The 15132-nt window shown below is 57.7% G+C and overlaps 1 protein-coding gene across 19 annotated transcripts in view; it reads left to right on the top strand.

Moving 5' to 3' along the window:
- The window catches only part of CAMTA1 (calmodulin binding transcription activator 1), an 894219-nt gene that overhangs the window by 765729 nt on the left and 113358 nt on the right, over window positions 1-15132 (top strand). The gene's annotated exons all lie outside the window — the stretch shown is intronic.

Raw genomic sequence — 15132 nt, 5'->3', positions numbered from 1 at the left:
GCCTGACATTTCACTGAGCGTAACGCCTTCCAAGTCCATCCACATTGTTGCACATAAGCCTGGTGTCTGGAGGGGGCGTGTAGACTCAGCCCAGAGATCAGTGAAACGGGCAGGACCGGCCGCGCTAAGAGGCACAGAGGGCTGCTCTGGGGTCCAAGGAGAACGCAGTTACTTCTGGTTGGGAGGATTGGGGGACGCTTCAAGGTCAACGAGGCATTGGAGCTGGGTCACGACAAGCAGGTGGAACGGGGACTTGCTGAGATGGGTGGAGGGTCCCAGGCCCCGGGAACAGAGTGGGTGGGCAGAGCCGGCTGAGTGGTCCCGAGGACTGAGCCGGGGGCCTGAGGACGGTACTTGGGAGGTGTAGACGAAGGGCAGATCCGGCCGATCGATCGTGGGGGCCTGTGTTATCGGGAGTGAGTTGCAGTCACAGGAAATGAGGAGCCAGGGAAGCTTCGCGGCACTACCAGAGCTGGGACTTGGGGAAAGGGCGCTGGGAGTCAGATGGGAGGGGCTGGCTTCCAGGCAGGGACACCTGCCAGAGGGCTGTGCCAGGTTACACGGCTAAGGCTAGGAGGGCCAGACCAGGGCGGTGGCCTCGGGGACAGAGCAAAGCCTCACCCTTCCTACGCCTCTACCCTCCTTCTGCCCTGCTGACGTCACAGCGTCGTAGACTAGAGCGCGCGGGCGCCGTGGCCCCGTGATTACTCCGAGGCTTCCCAGCTCTGTGGCTCAGGTCTGCTCCCACTGGCAGATGCCTGGAGACTCCCGAGGACGCTGGAGGAGGCTCTCTAGCGCACCATCTGAAGAGGGATGGGGTCCTCAGCCCCCAGTGGGCCACAGCCCTCCACCCCAAGGGTGCCGTGGCATCTGCCAGGAGAGGCGACGATTCCAGGAGCTTTTGGAGTCGGTGGGCTCGCCTCCCTCTGCCCTCTGCGAGGGGCCGGCATCGGGCAGCCCAGCCTCTTGGCGGCAGCCGGCGGTTTCGGGACGTGGCGCCAGAGATCAGGTCTTGATCGGTGCTGGGACCCGGGATGTCGAGCCTCGCTGGTTTGGGGGACAAGCCGGCGTTGCCTGTCAGGGCACGGGCTCTGGGGCAGGGGCGGCCCCACTGCAGCAGCTCTGCAGAAGAGGTGGCCGCTGATTTGCCTGTGTCATTAGCACAGCAGGTCCCATGATTACCCGAGGAGGCTTACAGGCTATCAGCGAGCTCCAGGAGCCAATGGAGAAGGAAGGAAGATAAAGAAGGATTTAAAAAGAAAGTAACAAAAAGAAAAACTGTAATTTCGAATCCAAACCTCGTCCTGCCATGGCTTTGTTAACCCCCGGTCACTCTTTCGAGACATAAACTGTTGAGTGCCACAATTACTTCAATGATTACACTTTATCTTGTCCTACCAAAGTGTTAGAGAGGAACTGGGGAACACATTAAAAAAACATACTGCCCAATATAAGCATGATTCCTTCTAAAACAATTGCTCGAATCTCACCGCTACAGTTGTCAGAGCGTAAAAATCCTATAGATGCTCTATGGGCCGGGCACAATTCATCCTCTGCTGCCTCCACAGTCGGCCTATTTGTCAGTCAAGGGAGAGCTTTGGGGTTTATGTCTTTAATAGGATTTAGTGGAGGGGCTCCCCAGATGCTCCCCCAGAACAGGGGGAGGGTGGCACAGGTCCCAGCCTCCCAGACTTTCCTGCTTAGCATACCTGCCCCACGGTCGCTAGCACCGGGAAGATGCTGAACGGAAAGCACGAGCTCTAAAGAATAAGAACAGGGCCACGTTCCAGCCCACTGAGGATGTTGAGAGCCTGTTCACAGTCAAGGTTGCAGAGAAGGACAACCACTGGGAAGCCAGCCTCACTGTGAGTGCCACGTGGGTGAACAGAACCAGCTCTGGCCTTCTGCACGTCCTTTCTGTGAAGCAAGGGTGGTACAACCATTGGCTTCAGGTGGTTCCGAACCCCAGGAAGGGGCAGAGCTAGGATGCCAGCAGAGGGTGGGGGGTAGGGGAGTGTCCCCTGTCCTCACTCTTTCCCTGTCCACTGGGAGACACTAGACAAGCCACAGCGTCTCTTGGCTCAGTTTTCCCAGCTGGAAATGGAAGTGGGTGGAGACGTCGGCCTGGATGATCCCAAAGTTTGCTCCCAACTCGATCATCCTCTGTTCCGAGAGGAATATGCAGACGAGTTCAGTTCAAATCCTGGGATTTGCAGGATGTTTGAGGATCTTTCCTGCACAAATTAAAATATGTAAAGTGTCCTGATGAGGAGGTGGTCGGTGATGATTAGAGAAGAGTTTGAAGGACCTGGGTGCCTTGAAGACCTGCCAGTCATCTGACACCTGAATCATCTGGCCGAGGACCAGAAATGTCCCCAGTGGACCAGGAGAATACCGCACATTCCGGCGACGTGGCAGGATGGGGGTGGGGTGGATAGCTCTTTGAATTCATGGACACTTAAATTACAAAATTTTTTTGGAGAAATCTGGTTTTGTTTTCTTCTGGCACTTGGAAGATAGCCGAGAATTGTCTCGGATCCTGTTGTCTGGACAAGAATGACCGGTGTTAGCTCATTCAAACCCTCCAATGGCCTGAGCATCCACTGGAGATAAAGATGCTTCTCGGGACTTCCCTGGTGGTGCAGCGGTTAAGAATCCGCCTGCCGATGCAGGGGACACGGGTTGGAGCCGTGGTCCAGGAAGATCCCACATGCCTTGGAGCAACTAAGCCCGTGCGCCACAACTACTGAGCCTTCGCTCTAGAGCCTGCGAGCCACAACTACTGAACCCATGTGCTGCAACTACTGAAGCCTGCGTGCCTAGAGCCAGTGCTCTGCAACAAGAGAAGCCACCACAATGAGAAGCCCACACACTGCAATGAAAAGTAGCCTCCTCTCGCCACGACTAGAGAAAGCCCGTGCGCAGCAACAAAGACCCAACACGGCCAAAAATGAATATAAAATAAATTTAAAAAAAAAAAAGAAAAGAAAAGATGCTTCTCCAACGTTTGAAAAGAATTCCTTACCTTTGCCTCGATGGGCTCCTGTCTAAGAATTACACTTCTCAAACAAGCAATGTCTGAATCAATTTGGTTTTGGTCCACATACAAGTCCTCAAAAATCTTAGGGAAACATTACCTGTAGCAATATTGTGAGACAAAGTAACACTGGTTTGAGAAGTCGGTCATGAGAATACTTGGCAGTTTTGAAGGTTTACCATGTGTCAGGCACTGTTCAAATGCTTTATTTATTTAGCCTTCACAACAAATTCGTGCAGTAGGTATTATTATCCTGTCCATTTTATAGGTGAGAAAACAAGCACTGAGATGTGCTTGCCTAAGGCTCATGACTGGGAAGTAGCAGAACCCAGACTCAGACCCAGGCAGTGGCCTCCAGAGCACAACTCTGGACCACTCTCCTTCACCGTCACTTTTAGCTTCAGACAGACCTGGGCTCAAGGTGGGGGGTGGTTGGTGGGCCAGTTAATTCTCCCTTCGTGCTCCTGATGTGTAAAGCAGAAATGGTGATCCCCAGTGCGACTTCGTGCAGGTTCAGTGTGCTAAGCCCGTGAAGCACTTAGCACCCAGCACCGGCACATACAGGTGCTGAATAACTGGTAGCTCTCAGTAACCATAGTGATGGTGGTTCTTGTAACTAGAGGACAGTCTGAATTGTGTAGTGGCGAGAGCAGTGGCTTAGCAAAAGGAAGACATATGGTCTGTTTAGGAGTTAGATCTCTTTGTTGATGCAACAGAAAATTCAGCTTGAACTGGCTTCAGGATAAGAGGAAATTTGGCTGCTCAAGGTACTGAAAAGTCTTGAGGTGGACTGGCTTCAGGCGTGTCTGGATCGAGTGGCTCGGTCAATGGCATGGAGGCTTACGGTCTCTTCCCCTGGGCTCTGCCTCCTCCATGGGGCTTCCTTCTTGGACTCCATGTGCTGGCAAGAGATGGCTTCCAGGAACTCTAGGCTTCATCATCTCAGGTTCAGGTCCAGCAGGAAAGAGCATCCCTGCCCCCCAGGGGCTCCAGCCAGGTCCAGCCATTAGCTCTGATTGCCTCTGGTTGGGACTCATGGCCAATCCCCATGGCCCAGAGAATGCAGGGCTCCGATTGGCCAGCCTGAGTCACATGCTCCATTCCCGGACTGAGTCAGGGAGGGGTGGCTTGCTCCCTAAAGAACACTTGGATGCTCTTACCGTGAGAGCACCAAACGCACCAGAGCCGCCTTCAGCTCTGCCACCCATTAGCCCGGTGGCAGATCACAGGGCACCTCTCAGTCAGAGGGGGCTCATGGGGCCGACAGGGATGGTGGCATGTGCTCATCTTCCTCCAGAGCCATTGTGAGGAGCAGACGGACATGAGGGGCTCCAGAGTACGTCCGTCACTCTGGAGGCGCCTGGATGACCGCTTGGGGCCACTGTCTTCTGATGGGGTTGACCCACTGCCTAATGGGGCAGGGAGGGGACGGCCGTGGGCTTGGCTTCCAGCCTCCCAGGAGGACATGGCCAGTCTAAGCCATAAACAGGGCCTCTGTAAGGCTAGTGAGGGGGGGTCATGTAGCCTGTAGATTTGGTTCCTGGGAGAGGAAAGGGGGTCAGAAGAGGGGGAGTGCAGCCCTCTGACAGCTGATCACCCAATGCCTAGCTGTCCCACGCTCCATCCTGCTGGGCCCGGGCTGCCCACCCTGAGCACGATTCCTTCCCTTGAGCTCTACATCCCAGAGAAAGGCCCAAGGCTTCTTATCCCAGGGTTGGTTGGAGTAACCCTTGCAGTGATTTCTAATATGTCAAAAATGAATTCAAGGTGAGAGCAGACGACGCAGGAGACAGAAAAGGAACCCCATCCAGGCTCAGGTTTGCCAACTGCAGGGCGACAGTGGCCCGTGTCCCTGGCCAGTGCCTGGCGAGCAGGAAGCAGCAGGCAGTTAACACCCCGGCTGCCACTCCCAGCCTGGATCCACCCCAGTGGAGGCACTGAGCATCATGGTACCTCCAGCCACTGGGTCCCAGGGAGAGATGACCCCCGATATCCTGACCTCCTTCCTTAACTCCTTACAGGTCAGCCATCCAGGAACTAATGTCGCCCATTAAAAAAAAAAAAATCGATTTCTGTTTTTCAGCCCATTTCTCCCTGGGAGTAATGAGTCTCCTACGTTACCTGCCCACTGTGCAGAGTTTGTGCCACAAATGACTCCCTGAGCTCCAGGGGGGAACCCATATTCTTAGTATTCAGGGAGCTGGAGAAAAAAACACACACGTTCACCTTCTTCTCCTTTTTCTGACCTGAGAGACTTTGAGTCACATTTCCCCTCGGCTTTTGTCTTTCTGACCAGAAAAATCCGTCTCTCTTTTTCCCGTGGCCATCCACCCCTCCTGGAGGGATGCTCCCCTCTCCCGTGCATTCGCGACCCCAAGTCAAGGTTCCTGATAAAGAGCCCTCGTGTCAGACTCTCCGGGCTTGGTCCTTCCTGGTCCCAGCAACGACTCTGGACAGTGGCTTCCAGAAACCCCAGGGGTCTTCCTGAGTTGATGGGTGGCAGCTCAGCCCCATCAGCCCCCACAGGCAATTTGTTCTACTCTCCCTGAGCACACTGCCCTGCGCTTTGCCCACACTGGGCTCCATCTGTCACTTTGCATCCACTAAATAGATCCTCTCGTGACCCATCGCAAATGACTCGGCGCTCCATCACCCGGGACAGTTTAGCGTCATCTGCAAACGTGGAGATTTTATTGGGCATTTCTTCCCCCAGATCATGCAGGATGATTATAAGTAAGGCAAGGCCTGGCCCTGAGCCAGTGTGACTCTCCTGGCTTCCGTTTGTCCATCCAAAAATGTGCCCACACATCCCGCCCCACAGGTACGGGGGTGCAGTGGGGTCCCGCTGCACGATTAAACGTCTTCCCCAGCGGCATCCTCCAGGATGGCTTAACCTTCCAGGGGCCTTTGGATAGAACTTGCTCAGAGGCTTCCAGAATGTCTGGATGGACGGCATCCTGGGCTTCTCTTTGAGCCCAAGCGTCTTCATCTGCTCGGGGCGAGTGGCACATTCTTCTTTACTTCAGCGGTCCCCAGGTGGCCGGGACTGTGACAGGCGTGATTTCCCACAATTAGTGTGTTTTTCCTACATCACCTGTGGGTTAAAGAGGACGGAGCAGGCCAGCCCCTAAGCCGGCAGGGTTCCCGGAAGCCCACACCAGGTGGAAATTGTTTAACTATATTCCCATGGCTGGAAAATTCTGGTAATTGTGTAACAGCGGTGGCGGCAGCAGTAGCACTGAGCAATTACCCAGGGTTTTTCATCTTCAGACCACTTCATCCACATTAACTAATTAAGTCTTCCAGCCTCCCTCCGAAGCGGGGAAGGGCTGCCGGCCCCCGACTCCCTCCGGTGCTGACGTGGGCTTAATGAGGGCCACCCGGCCGAGGGGCCACGGGAGCTCCCCCGGGGCTGCAGGCCTCTGCCCCCACTTGGAGCAGGAGGGGAAGCCCCGTGTGAGCCCCTCAAGCTCCTCCCAGGCATCGCCCCCCGCCAGGTCCCCCGCCCTGCTGAGCGCTGGCAAAGGAGCAAGGAGGTTGTCTGTGTCCCCTGCCCTGCTGGACTGGACCGGCGGATCCGGTACCCAGCCCGTGAAGGGGGCCTGGCTCCCAGGGAGTGTGCAGCTGACAGCTGGTTTTGCCTGTTACTGGGGGCTCCGGGGTGCCTCTTTTGTTTCCTCTTTTCTCTCTTTTCCTGCTTCTTCAACAGGCCCCAACTTTGGGGACCTGGGTCTGCCCCCCCAGTCGCCAGGTGCTCAGTTGCGGCTACCCCTGCCTTCACCCCACAGCACTGCCTGGCCACAGAGGGTGTCCTGACCACCGCAGGCCCTCGCTGTGGAGACAGGGGTTCTGCTGCCTTGGCCCTGCCCTACAGAGCTCACAGGCCGGCCCCATCCCTCTTCCCGGCAGCTCCCCGCACCCCACAGGCTCCCTGGACCCATTTTCACTCTGGCACAGATGCTAACTGGGCCGCTGATGCCCAGGGCACCGAGGCTGGGCACACAAGCCTCCATCCACCGTCCAGCGAGTTCCCTCAGGGCCTCAGGGCCCCAGTGGAGGGCAGGCGCAGTGATGCGGGCTTGGGGCTTGGGGCTGGGGGCTGGGGGCTGGGTGAATTGTGGAGCCCTGAGCTGAGAGTCTGCATCCCTCGAATATGTAACCATGGCACCTGCTTCTGTGGGTTGTTGAAGGGAGTGAATGAGGAATGCTTCGTGGGGCTTGAAGGGGGGCCCACACACAGCTGACACTCAGAAAGCAGTCTTTGCAAACAGAGGCGCCCAGTGGGAGGTGTGCGCTGGGGGTACAGGCACGGTCCTGCCGCCTGAGAAGCACCCAGCACACACCCCAAGATGGTGGTAAAATGTGGACTTGGTCATGGGAGCACCTGAGTTTCCCCAGCTGGGGAAGAGCGAACCAGGAGGGGAACAGCAGGCTCCAGGGGCCGGCAGACCCCAGGAGACCTGATGGGCACAGCGGCCCCACCTCGTGCCTTTATCCAGAGTGCCGAACAGGTGCCAGGCCGCCCAGGGCAGCTGGAGTCCAGGCCGGAGGATTTTTCTCCGCCTTGCAGTGTGGTGACACCCCCGGCCCTGAGCTGCCTGGTATCATCATTTATTCATTCCCTAATAAATCCTGCCCTTCTTTCTGCCTGCTCTGCACTCCTGTTTTATGGGCGCCTACCCTCGGTCATGGGGAAGGCTCTGCCTCTGAAGATCAGGCTTGTGGGGCTTTCAGAATCTGCATCAATGATGCTGATAGGACGAAGGCAATCACAGAACGGGCTTGCGGCGCAAACGATGCTGATTTACTCTCTGTCTCCCTCCCCCCGGGCTGGTGGTGCGCAGAGCCGGCCCCCTCCCCCGGCGGCAAGTGGGGAGGTGTGTGGCCACTATTACATGCTATTATGACTTTCTGGGTAATGTATACATTTTCACTATCACACAGCCTCTCTCCTTCATTTTTCATGAGAACTGGCATGAGATTAATGGCCAAGCCACAGAAGAAACGGAGCACCATGCCACCCTGATTTATCGAACGCTTAGCGTTGACACAGCTGCAGACAAGGGTCAAACAGATGTTGCAGCTGCATTTTGCTTTAACAAAACCAACAGCTTTTTGCATTTTTAACCACGTCTTGCGCCGCTGTCCTGCTTACTCCACAGAAAGGGAAGCTGCCTCTTCCTTCCCAGCGGAGGGTAGGGTCCTGGGCTGGGGCTGCAGGACCCCCGGCGTCCAGCCACCTGGTGCCCAGCGCTGGCCATGGCCGTGAGGACGTGAGCTCCCCAAGTCTCTTGCTCTGGGCCGCTTGAGTCTCTGGTGAAATCGCGCTACTTTCAGCCCATTCCAGGGTCTGTGGTACAAACCCTGGAGCAGGCTTGAGCTGCAGGAGGCGCAGGGCTCAGCTTCCCCGCCGCAAACCGGAACGCCTCCCCACCTGCATTGCAAACCGGTAACAGATTACGGAAGGCCCGTTAGGATCGGCTGTGGGTCAGGGCCCTTGCCTCCTGAGCCCCTTACCTGCCTCCCCTCTCTCCAGCAAGGTTAAGGCCACTTGTACTCATCTCCCCCGTCCTAAAGAGCTAAGGCTGGGCCAGATCAAGTGTCTGCCCACCGCGAGCATCCCTGCACCTCAACCCTCAGCCCTCGGAGCCAGAAGCCATGGGAACTGTGGGCGTCTCCTCCAGGCTGGAGGTCAGGGCTCTCCAGGGGCAAGCGTGGCATCCCTGCCGCCCCCAGTCTCTGTGCCACCCCCATCCACCCTGGCTGCCACCAACCTGGGCTTCCCACGTCTCTCTGCTGAGCGCCTCGGCCTATTTCGTTCTCTCTCTCCTTCTCTCACCCTTCCGCCACCTCCCCCTCCTGCCCCAGCCCTCCAGGCCCGGGTTCTGCCACGGCTGGGGGGACTGAGTGCGGTTCCCCCTCGTGGGAGCCGTGTGGAAAGGGCCTGTGGGAGCCGTCAGAGAGACACCTTGCAGCCCTTCTCCACCTGCCACTCCCCCGAGCTGCTGCGCCCGCCTCGCCCTGGGCACCAGGGTCTAGAAATCTGTAGTGTCTGCGGCAAGAGCTTCTGCGGATTAAGCCGGATCACAGGTGCCGCCACTGGCGCCCCGACTGCCCCCTCCGCCGCCGCACCGGCGCTAACACCGCACAACAGCGCTAAGCCTGGCGGAGGAGCGGACGGGGGATGCTTTCTTGTTCAGTCTCCCTTCCTGAAAGACCCGTCACTGTCATTAAGAAGGTTAAATCCGCTGCCCCCTCCGCCAGCCCCCGTGCCCTTCTCCTGCCTGTCCCTACCCCACCTTTACGCGCTCAGCCCCGGTCCCAGGCCTGCCCGCAGGGACCCCAGAGGCCCAGGGTACCCAGATCAGGAAGGACGGCCCACGCGTGAAGGGGAGACAGAGTCCCCCGCCCTGGCCTCTCACCTGAGCCCCTCAGTCTTTCCAACAGGAAGCCCCACGCCACACCCCGGGTCGGGGAAGAACTATAGTCGCAGCTGCTGGGAAAGGGGGGCTCTGGGGAGGAAAGGGCTGTGGGGACAGTGCGCCCAATCGGTCAGGCGTTTCCTTAGAAACCTGGAGGTCCCCTGAAAGCAGCTTGAACGCCCGGCGAGCCTCAGGCCAGGCCAGGGAGGGGCCCCAGGGGAAAGGGACCCAGGAAGCATTAAGGGCCCTTGTCTTCCAACAGCTGCCGGAGGCACTTTCCCTGGGCTCTGAATTCCCTCAGAGGTTCCCAAACTGTGTTCCAGAGGACACTAGGGTCCCAAGAGGTGCTCAGATTCAAGGTCACATAGGCTTGGAAAACCTGCCCACAAAATGCCCAAGAGATCCTCCTGCGTGGGGTGCCGCCAAGGCTCTGACAAGTCCTGCAGCCAAGGAGCTGGTTTAACCTTAGCCCAGCATTCTCTGTGGAGCATTCCAGCCCCTCCTGTGCCGCTGGAGGTAAAGGTCCCCAGCTTGTTCTCCTGGCTCCCATTTGTTCCCCCAGCTCAGGTGAAAGGCTCCAACTGGAAAAGATGCCCTAGGAGACAAAGTCTAACTCGGCCCCCAGAGATGCCCTTCCAGCAGCTACAGCCCACAGTCCTCTGCCTGGCAGCCCCGCAGCTGGAACTAGGTCGATAGCAAGTTCAAACCTCACATTTCCAAATAAAACCTGAGAAGGAGCTGGGTTGAGGACCAGCGGAGCCCAGCACAGAGGGGCTGAGAGCTCCTGGGCTTCTCGGTGGCTACCGCCCCCTTCCAAGGGGGTGGACACTTCCTCCCCCTCCCAGGCTGCTTGTCCTCTCCTCGCAAGTCCGTTTGTCCCTCAGGAAGGATAGCTGGGGTGGGGAGAGGGCTCCAGGGACCCATACCACCCGCCCCAGCCAGGCCAGCACCCCTGGGGCAGCTCAGCTGTCACCCACCTCAGCACTCAGCAGGTGGGCAGAGCATATCCGGTGTGCCAGCCCCGCTCTGGGCTCCAGGAACCCCCCCGCCACCGAGCAAGACAGAGCCCGGCCACCGGAGCTCTCGCTTCTAGGTGGGAAAACAGGCCAAAGCCAGCAGAAACCGCTCAGAAATGAGAATTGGGCGTGGGTGCTGTAAAGAAAATAAAGGATGCAAAGGGAGTAGGGCCCGGGCGGGGGCAGGGTGTCACCATGTCTGAGGGAGTCTCTGAATACGGTGTCCAAGAGGAGGTAGCATTGATGCTCACGCCAATGGGTGGCACAGAGCCCACCAGCCAGAGAGGACAGCTCAGGAGAGAACGCACGCGGCAGATTCGGGGAACGTGGGTGGCAGGAACGGGACGTGAGTGGCCGGAGAGGAAAACAGACGGCGGGGCCCTGTGACCGTGTCAGGAGTGTGCGGCTCATTCTCGGGCCAGGAAGCCGGTGCCAGAATCAGAGGGTCAGGCCTGCTGGGGCTGGGAGAGGGATGGGGAGGGAGGGGAGAGAGGAAGTGAGGAGATGCCGGGGGAGGGGCCCGGACTGGGTGGTCTCCTGGGACGAAGGGCTGAGTGGATGGGGCAGGCTTACCTGAGAGGGAGAATTGACAGAGCTTGGTGATGGACGGATTGGAGGGAGAGGAAGTGAGGAGAAGGGCTTTGACCTGGGCCCCTGAGGGCAGGTGGTACCATTGGTCATTGGGTGGAGCCCGGGCTGGGCCAGCTGTGGGGAGCGGCCGTCAGGCTGGGCCACGTGAGCCGGGGCATTTTGAGGTCCCAACAAGAGCTGTCGATGGGCAGTGGGACAGGTGAGCTTGGAGCAGAGCCGGGAGGTGGGGCTGGACGGAGAAATCGAGGAACCCTTGGAACGTGGTGGGCTGAAGGCCGTGAAGCTGGCGGAGGGTGCTAAGGGGGGTGGGACATGAAGGCCCAGCTGCAAGGCCTGGAGAGGAAGGGGCGTCACGACAGTAAGAGGGACGTCGGGGCAGACGGACTGTCAGCAAGAAGGTGTGTGTTGTAAGTGTGTAGACGGCCTGCCAGAAGCCGACTCGGTCGTGCTCTCCGGAGAAACACCAGCGTTTTGTTTGTTTCGGGGTTTGGTGACACCTAGGCGTTAGAACAGCGGGACCCTGTACGGATGGGACTTCGCACCTCGCCAAGGCCCCGTCGCGGCCCCTGCTGCAGCCTGATGGCGGGCAGGGGAGGGGGGCGGGCTGTGTCCTTTTACAGGTGAAGAACTTGAGGCACCAAAAGGGAGGGAGGGGGTCTCCTAGTCCGTGGCTCTTTCCAGAAAGTTATGGAAGTTCTCTGAGACGTTCACTTATCCACAGCTTCCCCTCCACAGCCGCCCTACTGGGCTCCCCCAGGCCTCCAACACTGGACAGGCCTCCTGGACATTTGGCGGGGGGGTCATTGCCAAGGCCACCGTCTCCTCGCGGGGACGGCCTCTTGCCTCTTCACGGACGTTCTGTAGCCCAGGGAGGAGCCTCTGGATGAGACCTGCGACCTGCAAAGTCTGACGTGGGTGGTAAACCCCAGGGAGCCGTTAGAGGATGTCAGCCCGGGGGTGGGGGTTGGGGGGGGGCAGGCCGGCTCCACAGCCGTCCAGAACCGAGAGTCTGGGCGGGTCTGGTGGGGGGTGTCCTCGTGTCCCCTGGAGCCAGCCTGCCCCTCCCTGCCGACAGCTCCGCACTCCCTGAGGATCTGACAATGTTATAAGCCCCCCATGAAACTGAAACGTTGGGACTCTACGCCTAATATATATTTCTGCCAGAAACACCCAATAAAATGTACAACTAGTGAATAAAATCACAAGAAGTGCTGTGTGCCCCCAATTTCCAAAAATACCTCAATCACTCTGTGTCTTAAAACCAGCCTCAAGCCAGGAAGCCGTTATTTAAAATTCAACTCAGGAGTTTCGGCCTCAGGAACTCCAGGCCCTGGGATGGAATTTGTGTTAAAGATATAAAGCACGACACAGGCTGCTTCTGCATTTCCGAATCCCAAACCCAGCCTCCTTGATGCCGTAAGGGACCGGGGCCTTCTCCTAATTGTATCAAGGCCCAGGGCCCAGGAAGGAGGCTCCTGGGAAGGGGATGTACGTGTTGGGCGCATCCCCTGAGTTGAAAGGGGCCACAGCGGATCTTGAATCCCTAAGCCCCTGGCTACAGATGTGGGGTCCACAGACCACTGGGTCTGTGCGCTCCTGCAATGCAGCGTTGATGCGCCTTGGGGAGTTCTTCTGGGCTGGGAGTGGAGAAGCCACAGCCCTCATCAAATTCTCAGAGGCCTTAGACCCAGAAAAGGTTAAGAACCAGCCTTGCCTCTTAGCTTCCTACGAACACCCTGTGTTCAGAGAAGCTGCCCAACCCTTCGAAGACACAAAACCAAAACCAGGTGTCAGCTGAGCACAAGTCTGGGAAGAGTACGGATAGAAGATCCAAAGTCAGCCTGATTCAACTCTGCAAAAAAGAAATGAACAGCAGGCGTTGCCGGATGCTGTGATAGCTCCCGGGCACTGTCCCTGTGCTTGAGCAGACGAAGGAAGCTTACAGACTAGTAAGACAATCTCTACCCAATCTCCACCCTGCTGTGGTGGAGGTACAGAGGGTGAGGTATCCAGAAAGGCTTCCTGGAGGAAGAGGTGTCGAGCCTGTGCCTGTCCTCAAAGAGTGGGTGGAGGCTGGTTATGCAGAAGTGGAGCTGGACCCTGAAGGAAGGAATGGGACTTCCTGAGATAGGGGAATCTGGGTGCTCTGGGGCAGGAGCTCAAGTTCTGGGGGTTTTGGTGCATGGTTTCTGTGCCCTTTGCTTCCCAGGCCCCCGCCTGCCCTCCCACTGCCCTGGCTTCCCGCAGCTTTTCCAGGTGCCCAGGCTGCGCTCAGTGGGGCAGTGGGGCAGGAAGCTAAGGGCCTTTCATTTCCCAGACATCTGGCATCCTGGCTTCCTCCCGCAGGGCTGGGCGCCTGCTCCAGGGGCTGTGATCAGAGGAAGCCCTGAGTGGCCTGCGGGCCCCTGCGTCCCTTTGATCCCTACTCTGTCTTGCTCAGTGGCCGACGCTGCCGTCTGGACAAGCACAGACTCAGGCAGGAGCTCCCAGCGCAAGGAGGCCACTGTGCTGGTCGGTAGAAAGAACAGAGGGCTGGGGCACAGGGAGGATGGCTCCCTCTCTCCTGGGCCACCCCATCCAGGCCACGGGCATGACAAATCTACCTAGCCCACCTGCCTCTTGGGCATATTGCAAGGACGAATTTAAATATGAAATGGGAAGGCAGTTAGCCTGGGCGAAAAAGAGGTCACCAGATGTCTCGGCAGGACCTGAAAGCAGAGTCAGAGCTGTGGCTTCCAGCCCCAGCTCTGCATTGCCAGGCACGCAGCTTTGGTCAAGTCACAACTTCACTGGGCTTTCGGGGTCCTCATTGCAGACAGAAAGCGCCCTGCCCAGCCTTGCCCAGCCCAGCCCTGCCCAGCCCTGCCCTGCCCAGCCCTGCCCTGCCCAGCCCAGCCCTGCCCTGCCCAGCCCAGCCCTGCTCAGCCCTGCCCTGCCCTGCCCTGCCCAGCCCTGCCCTGCCCTGCCCAGCCCTGCCCAGCCCTGCCCAGCCCAGCCCTGCCCAGCCCTGCCCAGCCCAGCCCTGCCCTGCCCAGCCCAGCCCTGCCCAGCCCTGCCCAGCCCAGCCCAGCCCTGCCCAGCCCTGCCCTGCCCAGCCCTGCCCGTGTCCCCAGCTTGCATGGGCACCAAGTGAGCTAATGGCTAGAAAGTGCTGTGAAAAGAATAAAGTGCTGTGCGATGTCAGGGATTATCATTGTTATTAAGGGGTGTGATTACCGCAATCCAGAAAAGCTGCCATTAACGAGAAACCTCCTGTTTGTGTGGATTTAATTTCCTGGTTAACTGAGCGTCGGCAAGAAAAAAAACTCTACGTTCCAACCCTTATTGAAAATCTTTTAAAATTATACCAGTATACTTTCCTGCACCGGTCATGGAGTCGTCTCGAGTCCTTATTTATTAACGCACTGATTGAGTCACATATTCATGTAGTACTCTGGCTCTGATCAGATCCTAAAAGGTGACCGCAGACCCAGGCTCCTCCGTGCCCTGGTCCTCACGCCCGCCCAGGACTCGGGGTTGGGTATCCAGAGGGAGAAACCGAGGAGACGTATCTGGCAAATGGCACAGGATGGGACCTTCCAAGTGGCTTTTCCAGAGTTCCCTGCAGCACCTTGCTGTATTATTATGCACTTCCTTACGGTTCAAGAAATACTTTCTGATTGGGGTAGGAGGTTTTTCTGCGTTTATTCAGATGCGTTATAAAGTGACATGGCTGCTTTTATTTTAACAACTTTGTCAGGACTGACAAGACCCAATAAACAGCCTCACCCTCTGGGGGGCCACGGAAAGCCACAGAAGGGCCTGTGCTCTTTGCAGTGAAGCTGCTGCCCCACAGAGGCCCCTGTGGTGTGTTGCTATCAGAGCTGGTGCTGGGTGGAGAGCGACGCAGTCACCTTGAATTGGATCTGATGGCAACAGGCTGCCCCATTTCAATAAAACCACTTGGGGACAAAACCGTGCTTTCACCATCTTCACGGGGAGAGTTCTTTCCATTCATAAGCTCCGAAGAGATTTCCAAGGAAGATTTTCCAGAGGTTCCAAGTGACAGCTGTCTCCTGGGCGATGC

Source organism: Orcinus orca, chromosome 1, assembly GCF_937001465.1.
Source record: "Orcinus orca chromosome 1, mOrcOrc1.1, whole genome shotgun sequence".
Taxonomy (NCBI): Eukaryota; Metazoa; Chordata; class Mammalia; order Artiodactyla; family Delphinidae; genus Orcinus; species Orcinus orca.
Note: the sequence above shows the minus strand (reverse complement) of the source record. Positions and strands in the feature narration are given on the sequence as shown.